The sequence below is a fragment of the Chiloscyllium punctatum genome, chromosome 4 (assembly GCF_047496795.1).
Source record: "Chiloscyllium punctatum isolate Juve2018m chromosome 4, sChiPun1.3, whole genome shotgun sequence".
Taxonomy (NCBI): Eukaryota; Metazoa; Chordata; class Chondrichthyes; order Orectolobiformes; family Hemiscylliidae; genus Chiloscyllium; species Chiloscyllium punctatum.
In genome coordinates, this window is record NC_092742.1 from 126960969 (window position 1) to 126978526 (window position 17558).

Genomic DNA, 17558 nt, shown 5'->3' on the forward strand with positions numbered 1-17558 from the left:
AGAAGGTGGGGGCGAGAGAGAGAGGGGTGAAAGAGAGGGAGGGGTGAGAGAGAGGGGAATGGGGTGAGAGAGAGAGGGAGGGGGCAACAGATAGAGAGGGAGCATGCGTAAGAGAGGGAGAGAGGCCAGAGAGAGAGAGAGAGAGAGGGCCGATAGAGGGAGAGAGAGAGTGCCGAAAGAGGGCCGAGAGAGGGCCGAGAGAGGGCTGAGGGAGGGCCGAGAGAGGGCCGAGAGAGGGAGGGGAAAGGTGAGAGAGAGAAGGAGGGAGGGGGCTGAGAGAGAGAGTGAGAGAGAGAGAGGGCCAGAGAGAGAGAGAGCGAGGGCGAGCGGGCGAGAGAGTGAGAGGGCGCGTGAGAGAGAGAGAGAGAGAGAGGGCGAGAGAGAGAGGGGGGGGTGAGACAGAGAGAGAGAAGGGTTGAGAGAGAGAGAGAGGGGGTGAGAGAGAGAGGGAGAGAGGGATGGCGAGAGAGAGAGAGAGAGCGAGCGAGAGACAGAGAGGGAGAGAGGGCGAGAGACAGAGAGGGCGAGAGAGAGAGAGAGAGAGAGAGAGGACGAGAGAGAGAGAGAGAGCGAGAGAGAGAGAGAGAGAGAGAGAAAGAAAGAGAGAGGGAGAGAGAGGGCGCAAGAGAGAGGGGGGCAGAGAGCGGGCGAGAGAGAGAGAGGGGGCGACAGAGGGCGAGAGAGTGGGCGAAAGAGAGAGAGGGGGCGAGAGAGGGCGAGAGAGAGAGAGGGGGGGCGAGAGAGGGGGCGAGAGAGAGAGAGAGAGAGGGGGGGGCGAGAGAGAGAGAGTAAGAGAGAGAGAGAGAGAGGGCGAGAGTGGGCGAGAGACAGAGAGACAGAGAGAGAGAGAGGGCGAGAGAGAGAGAGAGACAGAGGGCGAGAGAGAGAGAAAGAGAGAGAGAGAGGGCGAGAGAGAGAGACAGAGAGAGAGGAGGTGAGAGAGAGAGAGAGGGGGCGAGAGAGGGGGCAAGAGAGAGGGGGGGCGAGAGAGAGAGAGTAAGAGAGAGAGAGAGGGCGAGAGTGGGCGAGAGACAGAGAAACAGAGAGAGAGAGGGCGAGAGAGAGAGAGAAAGAGGGCGAGAGAGAGAGAAAGAGAGAGAGAGGGCGAGAGAGAGAGACAGAGAGAGAGGGGGTGAGAGAGAGAGAGAGAGAGAGAGAGGGTGAGAGAGTGAGAAAGAGAGAAGGAGGGAGGGGGCTGAGAGACAGAGAGAGAGAGAGGGTGAAAGAGAGAGAGTACGAGATAGAGGGGTGAGAGAGAGAAAGAGAGAGGGGGTGAGAGAGAGAGTGTGAGTGAGAGAGAAAGAGAGAGGGAAAGAGAGAGAGGGGGAGAGAGAGAGACTGGGCGAGAGAGAGAGAGAAGGAGGGAGGGGGCTGAGAGAGAGAAGGAGGGAGGGGGCTGAGAGAGGGAGAGAGAGAGAGGGCGAGAGAAGGCGAGAGAGAGAGGGCAAGAGAGAGGGGGGGTGAGAGAGAGAGACAGAGACAGAGAGGGAGAGAGACAGAGAGAGACAGACAGACAGACAGAGAGAGAGAGAGACAGAGAGAGAGAGCGCGAAAGAGAGAGGGGGCGAAAGAGAGAGGGGGCGAAAGAGAGAGAAGGAGGGTGTGAGAGAGAAAGAGGGAGGGGGTCGAGAGAGAGAGAGGGTGCGAGAGAGAGAGGGGGCGAGAGAGAGAGAGGGGCGAGAGAGAGAGGGAAGGGGTGAGAGAGGTGGTGTGAGAGAGAGAGAGAGAGAGGGGTGTGGGAGAGAGAGGGAGTGGGGCGGGAGAGAGAGAGGGAGAGGCAAGAGGGAGAGAAGGAGGAGGGCGAGAGGGGGGAGAGGGTGAGAGAGAGAAGGTCGGTGCGACAGAGAGAGCGAGAGAGAGAGGGGTGAGAGAGAGGGAGGGGGTGAGAGAGAGGGGAATGGGGTGAGAGAGAGAGGGAGGGAGCAACAGATAGAGAGGGAGCATGCGTAAGAGAGGGAGGGGGTGAGAGAGAGAGAGGGAGAGAGAGAGAGAGAGAGGGCGAGAGAGAGAGAGGGGGCGAGAGAGGGCGAGAGTGGGGGCGAGAGAAAGAGAGAGAGAGAGAGAGGGGTGCGAGAGAGAGAGGCAGGGGCGCGAGAGAGAGAGAGAGAGAGGGGGCGATAGAGAGAGTAAGAGAGAGAGAGGGCGAGAGACAGAGAGACAGAGAGAGAGAGGGGGCGAGAGAGATAGAGAGAGGGGCCGAGAGAGAGAGAGAGAGAGGGGGCGAGAGAGAGAGTAAGAGAGAGAGAGGGCGAGAGACAGAGAGACAGAGAGAGAGAGGGCGAGAGAGAGAGAGGGGGCGAGAGAGGAAGAGAGAGAGAGAGCGCACGCGCGAGAGAGAGAGAGGGCGAGAGAGAGAGAGAGAGGGGGTGAGAGAGAGAGAGAGAAGGAGGGAGGGGGCTGAGAGAGAGAAGGAGGGAGGAGGCTGAGAGACAGAGAGAGAGAGAGAGACAGGGCGAGAGAGAGAGAGAGAGGGGTGAGAGAGAGAGAGAGCGAGGGGGGGGCGAGAGAAGGCGAGAGAGAGAGAGGGGGCGAGAGAGGGCGAGAGAGAGAGAGGGGGGGGCGAGAGAGAGAGGGGGGCGAGAGAGACAGAACATAGAACATAGAAGAATACAGCGCAGTACAGGCCCTTCGGCCCTCGATGTTGGGCCGATCAAAGCCCACCTAACCTACACTAACCCACTATCCTCCATATACCTATCCAATGCCCGCTTAAATACCCATAAAGAGGGAGAGTCCACCACTGCTACTGGCAGGGCATTCCATGAACTTACGACTCGCTGAGTGAAGAACCTACCCCTAACATCAGTCCTATATCTACCCCCCCCCCCCCTTAATTTAAAGCTATGCTGCCTTGTAATAGCTGACTCCATACGTGGAAAAAGGTTCTCACTGTCAACCCTATCTAACCCTCTAATCATCTTGTACACCTCTATCAAGTCACCCCTAAACCTTCTTTTCTCCAATGAAAACAACCCCATGTGCCTCAGCCTTTCCTCACAGGATCTTCCTACCATACCAGGCAACATCCTGGTAAACTTCCTCTGCACCCGTTCCAGTGCCTCCACATCCTTCCTATAGTATGGCGACCAAAACTGCACACAATATTCCAGATGCGGCCGCACCAGAGTTATTTTACAACTGCAGCATGACCTCAGGACTCCGGAACTCAATTCCTCTACCAATAAAAGCCTGTACGCCACATGCCTTCTTCACTGCACTATTTACCTGGGTGGCAACTTTCAGAGATCTGTGTACATAGACACCAAGATCCCTCTGCTCTTCCACACTACCAAGTATCCGACCATTAGCCCAGTACCCCATCTTTTTGTTACTCTTACCAAAGTGAATCACCTCACACTTAGCTACATTGAACTCCATTTGCCATCTTTCTGCCCAGCTCTGCAGCTTCTCTATATCCCGCTGTAACCTGCCACATCCTTCCTCACTGTCTACAACTCCTCCGACTTTCGTATCATCCGCAAACTTGCTCACCCAACCTTCTAACCCTTCCTCCAGGTCATTTATAAAAATGACAAACTGCAATGGTCCCAAAACAGATCCTTGCGGAAAACCGCTAGTGACGGCACTCCAAGATGAACCTTTGCCATCAACTACTACCCTCTGTCTTCTTCCAGCCAGCCAACTCCTAATCCAAACCTCCAACTCACCCTCAATGCCATATCTCTGTATTTTCTGCAGTAGCCTACCATGGGGGACCTTATCAAACGCCTTACTAAAATCCATATATACCACATCTACCGCTTTCCCCTCATCTAGCTCCTTAGTCACCTTCTCAAAGAATTCAATAAGGCACGACCTGCCCTTCACAAAACCATGCTGACTATCCTTGATCACATTATTCTTATCCAGATGTGCATAAATCCTATCCCTTACAATTCTCTCTAAGACTTTGCCCACAACAGAAGTGAGACTCACTGGCCTATAGTTACTAGGATTATCCCTACTCCCCTTCTTGAACAAGGGAACCACGTTTGCTAGCCTCCAGTCCTCTGGCACTACTCCTGTCGACAAAGAGGACACAAAAATCAAGGCCAATGGCTCTGCAATCTCCTCCATTGCTTCCCAGAGAATCCTAGGATAAATGCCATCAGGCCCAGGGGACTTATCTATTTTCACCCTTGCCAGAATTTCCAACACCTCTTCTCTACATATCTCAAAGCCATCCATTCTACTTATTCGTGCCTCAGTGTTCATATCGACAACAATGTCCTGTTCCTGAGTGAATACTGACGAAAAGTATTCATTCAGTGCCTCCCCAATCTCTTCAGCCTCCACACGCAACTTCCCATTACTATCCTTGATTGGACCTATTCCTACCCTAGTCATTCTTTTATTCCTAACAGTTCTGCTGCTGTTGATGACCCACAGTGAGGCAGAAGTTGCAGGGTCAAGATGGCTGATTGTGTGGTTGTAATTTCCAGTGCACTGGTAGATGTAATGTAGTGCATCCAGTTTCATTCCTTTGTTGAGACTGTGCAGTGATTAATACAATGAGTGATTTGATGGGCCACTGTCAGGAATGCAACTTTTAAAAAAAGGTTTTGTGATTTACCCATGAAAGAAGTGAAGCTATCATGGTATTCGAACAGATGAAAGACTCAACAGACAATCAAGGAATTTTTTAATGGATAATTTCACTTACATCACACTAAATCTTTTCTATAAATTCTGTGCCTCAGAATTGTGCCCTCCACAATCACCTGATGAAGGAGCGGCGCTCTGAAAGCTAGTGTGCTTCCAATTAAACCTGTTGGATTTTAACCTGGAGTTGTGTGATTCTTAACTGAGAATATGACAGCACTACTAACAGGGCTGCATGTAAACAGACTCAGTCCACTTAATCAATACATTCGGAAGGATTTCCTCCAAATTTGATGACACAATATTCGTCAAAACCGTCAGCTTCAACCTGCAATGTTGTTATTCACAAAAATTAAGGCTGACACAAAGCTCCCCACCCCACTGCAATGTGGTGACTGGGCCCGGCCCAGGAAGTTGAACTGGGACATTTGTGGACTGTGATCTCAAAGGAAGCGAGCAAACACAATTCTGACAGATTAGTCCTCAGAGATGAGTAGCAAGTTTGAGACAAGGCCGGTGGTATGCCTTCTTGCAATTAGCTTAATTGCATTTCTTATTTACAGTCGTGCTTTGCAAAGTATAAAGAACCGGTTTGTTTTCCGTGGTTGGGGAGTTTTATTCTAGTTGTTCACAGTTGCTGCCTCTAGCTCCCCAAGTCAAATCATAGGATCGATAACAAAACAATAAACTGCAGGTGCTGGAGAGCTGAACCCCAGAAACAAAGTGCTGGAGAATCTCAGCAGTTCTGAAGGCATCGGTGAAGAGAAAAATAATGTTACATTTCAATTTCAGTGACTCTTTGTCTGAACGGACAAATGGTCATGAGACTTGGAGCTTACAATGTTTTATTCCCCTCAGAGATGCTGCTGGACCTGTGGTTCTCCAGCACTGTGCTTTCTATAGTGAACCTTATTTACAAAACAGATCGGAAAATACTAATCTCCAAAAGTGAAAGGTTCATTGCAAACATGAGCATAGTTTCCACACTTGAGTTACACAAGCACGTCTCAGTTTAAAAACAAGATTTAACTCACAATAATATTCTATCTCAAAATTAGTCAAGTTACACCAGTGATAAAGCTCATCCACCCAATTAGGCATTTCAGCACAACATCCTGCAGTGTTGCACACAGCCACCTTTACCAAAGAATGATCACATATCACAAAATTGAAGGCCAAGAGCATATCTCTTTAAAGGAGCTGAAATCAAACTCAATTTTGGAAGGATTTTTATTAAACCTGATTGAACATTCAAATCTCAGAGCATATCTTTGCATTTTTAAACAAGGTGTGTGGGAAACATCCCACATCTTGGTAAAGGTTCAGTTCAGTCTGATACATAGAGCCAAAGGTCAAGCAAACATCACACTTTCCATTTACTTCTACAAAGGGCTGACATCACATTTCTTCAGGATTTAAAGTATTTTATAAATTGTTTGTAAAATCATTTGTCATATTATAAAACTGGACAATAAATGTCATTGTATACAATAAGAGTGAAGCCTGTGACAGCAGATTTATCTTTGGAGGGCAGTGTGTATGCTTTCTAAATTCTGGGAGCACTTTGGGAGACTGCTCCCAGATGGTGATAGTGAGCATATCTGGAATGCACTGTTTAGATTTGAGAATCCATGGGAGACAATCTGTGGTTTCACTAATACTTGGCTTACGTTGTTGGTCAGCAGTAAGCAATTCATAAAGTTATTTATGTATTGTTGTTGACTACCTGAATGGTATTCAAATCTGCCAGGTTGCCTTCAACAGTGTAAATGCATCTATTGTAAATATTTGGAATATTCCAGAACTGCCCAGTGCTTGGCAAATTCAGGGGGGACAAAAAATCACATTGAGTAATTTGAAATTAAGAATCCAAGAGGACGTAACCACTGAAGTATTCAATTCAAATAGTTAACTGGAGTGCTGACATTTAAAATACCTGTTATCCATAGGAATGGATGGACTGATAGAATTGGGACCAAATTCCTAGCTGGGATGTGAAATGTGCTTTGATAAAGTCACCTGCATTTACCAACAATAATTTGGCAAGCTCGGAAGTTAAAAAAACAATACGAGCTTCATTGCTGCTCCAGTCGGGTCACAAGCTCTGTAAAAAAAAAACAATGTTCAGGTTTATTGCATACACTCTGAAACACGTGTTCTTCTACAGATCCTGCAAGTTTCCCCAATGAGCAAAGCAAGTCAGGCAGCATCCGAGAAGCAGGAGAGTTGATGTTTCGGGCATAAGTCCTTCATCAGAAATCACAGGTTTCAGAAAGATTAATGGCATAGACTTATGCCAATACATATGTAGAAGGGTCAGATTAGAGACTAATTTCAGATTTGGTACCATTCAGTGCAACATTTCTGTGTGATATTTACATATGTACCTAAAAGAGAAGTTGTCTAAAATTACAAGCTCTAGAATGATTATAGAATTAAACCTGGAAATAAAGCTGGTGAACAAGAATGGCAAAGTGAAGTCCCATCAGTATCGCCTTGGGCAGTGTCAAGTAAGAATTTGAGAGCAGAGTTGCCACTTTGGTGTAACCTGCAGTCAGGCCAAATTGCAGCAAACATCTGTTCAATTTTATCTGCAAACTATTGAATGCAAAATCCTCCTTGCACAATAATGAGGCAGCATTTTATGATGTCATTTTAAAAATATATTATTTTCAAAGTTACTCACAATTAAGAGTGATCAGTTGGTGCTGCCTGCATAACACAGTACGAAAAGGAATTTACAAAAAAAAAATTATAACCCAAATTCAGAGTCATTAATTCATTGATATTGCATGGGTCCAGCATTTATAAGTAATCAATTGTTAAAAATAAATACAAATACATTTACTAACTATATTGGAGTACAGTCAAGTTTCTTACTGAACAGTGACAGGATTGGACAGAGTCTGCATTAATTTAAGAGAGGGGAATCATACTTAGCAAATCTATTGAAATAATCGACAGAGTCGAATATTAAAAAAGAAATTGCAGGACATTTAGAAAAGTTTATCATTAAACATGGTAGACTGGGTTTTGTGAAAGAGAAACTATATTTGACAAATTTACGACAGTTCCTTGAGGAGACAACAAGCAGGGCTGATAAAGGGCAATCCAATGATGTTATGTATTTGGATTTTAAAAATGTAAATGATGAGGTGCTACCTAAAAGTTAATTGCACAATTTAGGAGCTCATGGTATCGGCGAAATGTATTAGCATGGACTGAGGATTGGTTAACCACACTGGCTGTTGCTGAGTCCTCACTTGGAGTACTGTATACAATGTTAGCTCCCATATTTAATAAAGGATAAACTAACATCGGAGACCATTCAAAAAAGATTCACTTAGTTGCTTTGAGGATAAAAGGGTTGACCCATCAAGAATAGATAAGCAGGGGTGATCTTATGGAAACAAGATTCTGAGGAGCTTGACAGGGTAGATGTTGACTCGATCTTCTAGCACCAGTGAAGTCTCAAACCAGAGGACATTACATAAGGGAACATTCATTTTAGAAAAAGTAAAGATTTTTTACCCTCAGTGAATGACTAGAATTTTCTCATCCAGACAATTGTGAAAGTTAAATGTGGGAGGGGAATGGTTGGGTTACTCTTCGGAGGGTTGTTCTGGCTTCTTGCGCTGAAGGGCCTGTTTCTACATAGTAGGGAATCTGTGATTCTATCGCAATTTATTTTAAAAGAGGGCAGATAGATTTTTGAAATATTGAGCAGTTGAGGACTATGCGGATCAAGCATAAAAGAGGTGTTGAGGTCTGGGTTGGCCATGCCATGATCTGATAGAATGGGGGAACAAGCTGAAGGTGATGAATGCCTGACTCCTGCTCCGATTCCTTGAGGCTCCATTTCATGTTTTTTTTGTTTCCAAAGAAGACCGTGATACAATGTGCTAAAGATCTCAGATGTTGTGAAAAACAGTGAAAATGGGGTGTTTATGTACTGATTCAGATGGCATTGATTCATCAATCACAGCGATACAGTCATGAGTAGGAAGGCAATTCCCTCCATGAATAAAGGAAATCTACTGCAGAGCTCACACAAAGGGAACCCTTAGTCGCAGGAAACTCTCCTATCACATTACCCAGCATATCAGCTGAAGCAGAACGCACTGCGCATGCTCTAGCCAATAAAGTTTCCCGCGGGTGATTGATGTCAGCACCGGACCAATGAAAGTTCGGTGGGCGGATCTGGAGGACCGAGCGGGATGTTGGTCCTCCAACCAATCAAATTAAATGAAGGGCGGAGCTAAACTAAACCATGTGATCACCCTCGCGCGCGGCGCAGAGTTGCTGTAATGAATGTTCGGGAAGTTATGGAGAGAAAGGATACGGGAAGGAAAGAAATAAACAGGGAAACGGGAGAAAAACTGTGTTGCTATGAGCGGAGAGGTTTTACAAACAAATTGTGCACGTCGGAAAACACAAATTTGAACGTGCCAGTCCCGTGTTTGCAGTAAATGGGGAATGGCCGCAGCGCGGCTCCAGGGCTGAGTGAGCGCCGCCGTCTGTATTCGGGACAACGATTCACTGGACACGTGCACCGCCGCCATCTTTGTAGGGGGCAAGGTGCAGCCAGGCGCATGTGCAGCCTTTCTCTAGTCTCGAATCATTGGGATCAGAGCAGCCAATACTGCTCTGATTCACCTCTGGGCTCCCTCATGACCACTTTGTCAATATATAGCTTCGTCAGTCTCGAATGTAATTTATAGACAAAGGGTTTTTCACTGCGTTCCATCCCCTGACCATGTGCTGCTCTATTATCAGATTACTTTATTCTTGAATATTTTTGACAGTCAAGAATTCTTTTTTCCAACAAGCAAGTGTATTTTCCTTCCAATTCTGACTATCTCATTCTGCACCATTTTCATTCCCTGTAATCCGTTTTGCCCTCCCTGAAACATTAACTGTGTTTCTACTTCCACAGATACCAGTGATTAATGCCAAAGCCCTTTTGCCTGTGGAGAGGGTGATGTTTGACTTTCTTGTACAGCTGCAGTTTGTGTGGTGAAGGTGCTCCTACAATGTGGTTGGATAAGAGACATTACAGAGTATTAATTCAGCAACAGTGATGATGATTTGAAAATAATGTCCAAATCAACAACTGTTTGTATTTCTATTATCATGCTTATAATTTCACAAAAATACTATTGAGAACTTTAGATATAAGGCCAGAGATGGAGATATGAGGTCAGGTGACCAAAAACATTGCCAAAAAGCAGGTTTTGAGGAATGTCTTAAAGGTGGAAAGCAGACCTGTGAGGTTTTGGCTGCGAATTTCAGATCAAGCTGCTTCAGCAACTGTAGAAACAGCCACACAGGTGAAGTAATGAATTAACAAATGGTTTGGAGTCTCGAAGAAAATGGGTTGTCGAGGTCTCAAAGTGTGTGTGGTGCAGGGAGCTAGGGATTATCACAGCCAGGAATTAAATCATGTGTGAGAATTTTAAATTGAGGGATATTGGCCAACTGCTGGCAGGTAAGACTAGATTGGGTTGGGGTATCTGGTCGGCATGGACGGGTTGGACCGAAGGGTCTGTTTCCTTGCTGTACATCTCTATGGCTGTATGCTGTTGATTCTAATTAGGAGCCTTTTGATGAATCAACAAGCAGAGATTTAGACTTTCTTGAGATTACAGGGAGATTGAATGTTGGAAGCTGGCCCTGAGTGTGTTTGGAAAATGAAGTCTGGAGATAACACACAAAGGATGAGAGTTTCAGTATATGAGCTGAGATGAGGGTGGAATCAGCTAGAATTAGTGATCTTGGAGTGGGACTGAATTGTCACACTGACCTCACCTCATCTCTGGGATTCACCTGGTTGTCAGGTTGTGAATCAGGGCGGTAACACAATCGGGAGCTGAGTGGCCCTGGTGGGGCCTAAAAGGAGTGTCACTCAGCTGACTGTTGCTGAGCAGCTGCTGCTTGGTAGCCCTGTTGATGACATCTTCCATCACTTTACTGCTGATCGAGTGTAGACTGATAGATGGAAATTGCCTGGGTTGGGTTGCCCTGTATTTTTGTGTTGAACATCCCTGGGCAATGTTCCACATTGTCGGTAGATGCCAGTGCTGGAGCGGTACGTGGCTTGGTGGGTGGCAAGTTCTGGAGCACAAACCATCAGTATTATTGCCAGAATATTTGCAAGGCATGTAGCCTTTGCACTACTTAACCATTCCTTGATGTTATTCAAACTGAATCGAACTGGTTTAAAACTCACATCTGTGATGTTAGAAACCACTGGTTAAGATGGATCATCCCACTTTGCACTTCTGGCTGAAGATTGCTGCAAATGCTGTTGTCTTATCTGGTGCATGGTGTGTGAGGCTCCTCCATCAGTAAGGGTGGGGATATCTGTGATGCTTCCTGCAGTGAGTTGTTTAATTGTCCATCACCGTTCACAACTGGGTGTGGCAGAACTGCAGAGCTCCGATCTGTTCCACTGGATGTAGGATCACTTAGCTCTGTTGCTTGCTGCTGATGCCGTTTGATATGCAGGTAGTTCTGTTTGGTAGCTTCACCAGGTTGGCACTTCATTTTTTAGGTATGCCTGGTGCTGCTCTTGGCATGCCCTCCTTTCCTGCCCATTGTGATGGGTGAGAGCGGGATTTACAAACCCATGAGATTACAGATTGTGCTGGAGTACAGTTCTGCTGCTGTTGATGTCCCATAGTGCCTCGGAGATACCCAGTTTGAGATCCTACATCTCTTCAAAGTCTATCCCATTTAGAACGATGATAGTGCCACTCAACACAATGAAGGTTTTTCTCAACTTTAAGGCAAGACTTTGTCTCCAAAAGGAATGTGTGATGGTCGCTCGTACTGATACTGTCATGGACAGATATATCTGCAGCTGGTCAATTCATAACAATGAGATCAATATGTTTTTCCCTCTTGTTGGTTCCCTCCCCACCCGCTGCAGACTCAGTTGAGCAGCTATACCCTTTAGGACCTGGCCAGCTCAGTCAGTAATTCTGTTGCATACCAAGTCTCGATATTGGACATTGAAATCCTGTACCCAGAGTACATTTGACACCATTTTACTTCCTCAGTGCTTCCTCCAAGTGTTGTTCAAAATGAAGGAGAACTGATCCATCAGCCAAGGGAGGACGGTACGTGGTAATCAGCAGGAGCCATGAGACCGACTGGTCTCCGGAGTCAATGCTGTGTCCTCCCAGGCCAAATCCTCCCTGTCTGTAGACCAATGTGCCACCACCTCTGCCTGGTCTGTCCTGCCGGTTGGACAGGACATATCCAGAGATTTCAGGAGAAAGTGAAGACTGCAGATGCTGGAGATCAGAGTCAAGGGTCTGGTGCTGGAAAAGCACAGCAGGTCAGGCTGATGAAGGGCTTAGTCTTGAAACGTCGATTCTCCTGCTCCTCGGATGCTGCCTGATCTGTTGTGCTTTTCCAGCACCACACTCTCGATATCTAGGGATGGTGATCGTGGTGTCTGGTCATTGTCTGTAAGGGATGATTCCGTGAGTATGACTATGTCAGGCTGTTCCTTGACTAGTCTGTGAGACAGCTCTCCACGTTTTGGCCCAAAAAACCATATATCAGTGAGGAGGACGTTGCACCATCAAGAGAGCCGTGTTAGTTTCATTCCTGTGTTGAGACTTTGCAGTGATTAATACAGTGAGTAGCTGGCTGGGCCGCTATCAGGTTGGCAGGATTTTTTTCGCCATTGACAATGGTTTCATGGAGATCAGGAGATTCCTAATACGTTGTTTTTTTTTTCTTGAATTCAGATTCCACCATCTGCCAAGATGGGATTCGAATCAGGTCTTCAGTCGTTTGTTTTAATATTCTGGGTAAAAGCTAAATACATCAGGTTTGTTCACTCATTTTAAAATCACTAACCGTGATTTTGTTTCTTTGTAAAACACTGTCCATCATCCTGTCTCCCCCATCCTCCCCTCCAACAACGAGTGAGGAGCACATCGAGTTTCTCTATCTCTAAGACTGAGAGAATCCAATCTGCTGTTTCTCTCCCTCCCACTAGCCCACTGAGCCAAACTGCCTCACGTGGTGGTCCTGGTTTATGTCCTAAACCTACATCTTTCTCCAGTCTCTTGTCAAGCCTTATCAGAGCTCACCTTGACCCTTTACCCTAATCTCACAAAACTCACTTTCCAACTCTCTTTCCTCCACTGCCGCCTCATCACTCCCGCTCGCCAATTTATAGATATTGTTCCTTGTTCGTTGTTCTGTCTGTTGGTCTTTTTTCTGGTTATGTCTTTCTCTCCCATTCTGTGAAAAACTACTATTTGACCTCACCGTTGTTGGAAAATCCTGCTCCATATCCACTCTCCCTTTCCTTTCTGAATTCCTTGCATTTGGTGTCCCTCAACGATCTATCCTTGGTCTCTCCTGTATCTCACGTACATAGTGCCAGGAGGTGATAGCATCCAAAAACACTGTGTTAGGTTTGACATGTACACTGACGATGCCCAGCTCTCCCTCCCCATCATCCCTCTCCATTACTCCACTGTTACTCAGTTATCAAACTGCTTATCACATTCCCACTACTCGATTAGCTGCAGTTTCCTCCAATGAAACATTGTCACGCTTAAACCCATTGCCTTTCTGCTGAGCCCCTCCCTCTCACTGGGAAATCTCTGAGGCAGAACGACACTCTTCACAATATTGCTGTTATATCTGACCCCAAGGTGACCTTCTGATCAGACATCCACACAATCACAAACACCAGGAATTCCAATCTCTTAAACGTTGCTTTTCTCCACTTCACCCCAGCTCCATTGCTACTGAAACCCCGTACCCGCGTCTGTGTCGCCTTCAACTTGAATCCAAAACAGAACCCTTGAGTCCGTGACTCATAATCTGGTTTCAGACTCCCCTCTCAGTATTTACCCTCAGACACATCCTCTCAGTATTTATCTTGTCAAACCCCTTAAGAATCCCATCTGTCTCAATGAGATCACTTCTCTTTCTCCAAAATCCAGTGAGTAGAGTCCCAACCTTTTCAGCCTTTATTTAAAAGATAATCCCTCCAAACCAGGGATCATCTCATTGAATCTTCCCTGAAATGCCTCCAATAAAGTGACACATTTCCTTATCTAAAGGGACCAAAACTGCTCTCATTACTGCAGATATGGTGGTCTCACCAGCACTTCCACACGTTACTCTCAGGTAGAGACTCCAAACTCTAATAATGAAAACCTTTGAAACAAAACATTCGATTCCCCTTCCTGATTCCCTGTTGTAACTGTGTGGTAGCTTTCCGTGTTTCCTGAACAATTACCCCCGGTCCCTTTGTTGTGCAGCTTTCTACAGTTTCCACCATTTAAATAGTACTTTGTTCTTTTATTATCTCCTCCAAAATGAGCAACATACCATTTTTCCCAAGTTACACCCCATCTGGCAACTTGTTGCCTCCTTCTCCTGTGCATCTCTCCCTTTTCATAATCCTCTTAGACCTTTACAGTTGTGCCTTTTCTAGGAGATATCCCCCCTTCACATTCTTCCAAACATTTACTGGGAGCACTGGGCAGTGGGAAGCAGGCAGAGTTGCTATCTTTTTAGGGATACGCTTTGGAGTGATTGAGAGGATCTTCCTACCCATTGGTCAGGATGGAGACAACTTGCCCATCGTTAGGCATTAGCCTTTCACAGCACGGAATGAAAGAAAAGAAAGTCATTCTTGTTCCACATATCTCACTGACGCTTGGATCATTTTCTCCAATGTGTCAAAAAACTTCTGTGTTCAGTCACATGAGATCTCAAGTTGGAATCTCCTAGAAACCCACAGATTTCCCCCTGAGTTGACTGCTGATGTCCTCTAGGGTAATATGTACAGTAATCCTGGGCCACGAGGAGGGGGTGGTGTGAGTTTCTAACTTGAACTGATAGTGACAGATTTTATAAACTTGTATTACAGGATATTACAGGTGGACATTCAGATGGTAATCTCAGTAAATATTCTGCTAAACTCTGATTGAATTACTCAGTATATCAGGATCTGTATATTCGCATTGTGTGTGTGAGTATTGTGTTACAGATCAATCCCATTTGTTGCTTAAAAATTCTCCTTTGAATCATCGCATTCTCTCAAAATGTCTCCCCAAACCTTCAATGTGTCCTGTAATCCTTTTATGCTGACCTGATGAGTGTAAGGTTTATTATTGGAATGTGTAATTTTTGTATAAGGATGTCTTAGAGAGGGAGCAGAATATTCTTAAAGGGGAGAATAACCATTTTGAGGGGAGGCTGTTGTGTATTGGTATCAATGACATGGGAATAGAAGAGTTCACATTATTGCATCATTGGAATCTGTTGTGGGGTAGAATTGACGTCCATCAGAAGGATGGATTGTACTGGCACTGGAAGGGAACAGTTCTATTCAGGAGGCATTAAACCAGTGAAGGAATGTGGGTAAACCCAGAGAGAGAGTGAGGGAAGAGCTCAGTCTGACGCTGGTACAGCTCAGACGTCAAACAATCAAGGCAGACAAGGGCAAGGCACAGAATGCGCAGTTACACTGCATTTATTTCAATGCAGGAGGCCTGATAGGTCGGGAGAGGAGCTCAGGGTATGGTTTTGAACATCGCACTGGGATATTATAGCAATTACAGAGGCATGACTTAATGATGGATAGGACCAGCAGCTTAATGTTCCACTGTATAGATGCTATAGCAAGGATAGAAAGGGGGCAACAGAGCAGGGGGGGAGGTATTTTTGATAAGGGGTAACACAACAGCTGGGCTTCAAAAGGGTATTCATGGGAGTACATCCAGGCAGGTTATACAGGTGGAACTGAGAAATAAGAAAGGGATGATCTCCTTATTGGGATGGTACTATTGACCGCCCCCCCCCCCCCACTTCCCCAATAGTCAGCAGGGAGTTGAGAAGCAAATTTACTAAGAGATCACTTATCTGTAAGAATAGTATGGTTGTGTACAAGACTTGACCTTCTTTGTTATTCATTCACAGGATGAGGGTATCACTGGCTGGACCCAAAGGGCAGTAAAGAGTCAACCACATTGCTGTGGGTCTGGAGTCACATGTCGGCCAGACCAGGTAAGGATGGCAGATTCCTTCCTTGAAGGATATTAGTGAATCTGATGAGTTTTTTTTGTAATAATCAACAATGGATTCATGGTCTTTAATAGATTCTTAATTCCAAATTTTTATTGAATTCACATTCCATTGACTGCCGTGACGGGATCAAACCCTGGGCCCCAGAACGTTATCTGGGTGTCTGGATTATGCATCTAGTGATAATCTCACTTGGCCATTTGGCAGGGTGAGTGACTGAGGTATCCGTGGGTCTGCACATCAGCACCAAAGATCCCATGGTCTCTGCGGAAGATAGAAAGGGCTGGGGAGGGAGATATATCCCTGGTGGTGGGGTCTGACTGTAGGTAGCGGACATAGCAGAGGTGACTGGAGATTAGTGGGTGGCAGGTGAGGAGTGGGGGATTATATTCTTATTGTTGTTGGAGGGGTGGGGGGAAGGCGGAGATACAGGAAGTGGAGGATATGCGTTGGAGTGCATTGTTGATCAAGTGGGAGGGAAATGCGGTCCTTGAAAGAGGAAACCTTTCTGGGATGTCCTGGAGTGGAATTGCTTCTCCTGGGAGCAGATATGGCAGAGGCGGCTGAATTGAGAGTACAGGATCACGTTTTTACAGGAATATACTCGGGGGTAATCAGGTGAGCAAAAAGGGGACTTGAAATATCTCTAGGAAATAGTTTAAGGAAAATCCAAAGAGATTCTACAAATACTTTAAGGATAAAATAATAACCAGACAGAGAATAGGACCCCTTAAAGATCAACAAGGCCATTTTTGGAACAACAGGAGGTGGGAGAAATACTATGCTATTCTATTCTAGAGAGTTTGGAGAAATAAATAGTGATAACTTGAAAAGTGTCTATATTACAGAGGAGGAAGTACTTGGATGTCTTAAACAGTAGCAAGGTGGATAAATCCCTGGGACCTGATCAGGTGTATCCCAGAAATTTGTGGAAAGCTAGGAAGGTGATGGCAGTGCCCCTCCCTGAGTTATTTATATCATTGTTTGTGACAGGGGAGGTGCTGGAAGATGTGTGCCATTATTTAAAAAGGTGGTAAGGAAAGGCCAGGGAACAAGAGAACAGTCAACCTAACGTCAGTGGTAGGTACGTTGTTGGAAGGGATTCTGAGGGACAGGATTTACATGTATTTGGAAAGACGAGGATTGATTAGGGATAGTTAACCTGGCTTTGCGTGTGGGAAATTCTCTCTCGCTAACTTGATTGAGTTTTTTTGAAGATGTGACAAAGATGATTGATGAAGGCAGACTGTGGACGTTGTCTATATGGACATTGAATGATGTTCCACAAAGTAGACTGGTTAGCAAGGTTAGATAACATGAAATGTTGGGAGAACTAGCCATTTGGCTACAATACTGGCTTGAAGGTAGGAGGCAGAGGGTGGTGATGGATGGTTGCTTTGCGGACTGGAGGCCTGTGAGCAGCATTGTCCTGCAGGAATGGATATGGATCCTTAAATAAATGACTTGGATGTGAATATATGAGATATGGTCAGTGGGTTTACAGAAGACACCAAAATTGGAGGTTTAGTAGACAATGAAGAAGGTTAGTTCAGAATGCAACAGAATCTTAACCAGTTGGGCCATTGGAGTGAGGAATGGCAGACCGGGTTCAATTTAGACAAATGTAAACTGTTGGATTTTGGAAAGGCAAATCAGAGCAGGACTTGTACACTTAACAGTCCTTGGGAATGTTGCTGAACATAGAGACCATGGAGTGCAGGTTCATTGTTCCTTGAAAGTAGAGTCACAGGTAGGCAGACTAGTGAAGGTGGTGTTTGGTATGCTTATATTTATTGGTCAATGCATTGAGTACAGAAGCTGGGACGTCAAATTGTGGTTGGACAGGACATTGATTAAGCCATTTCAGGAATTATGTTTTAAGTTTGAAA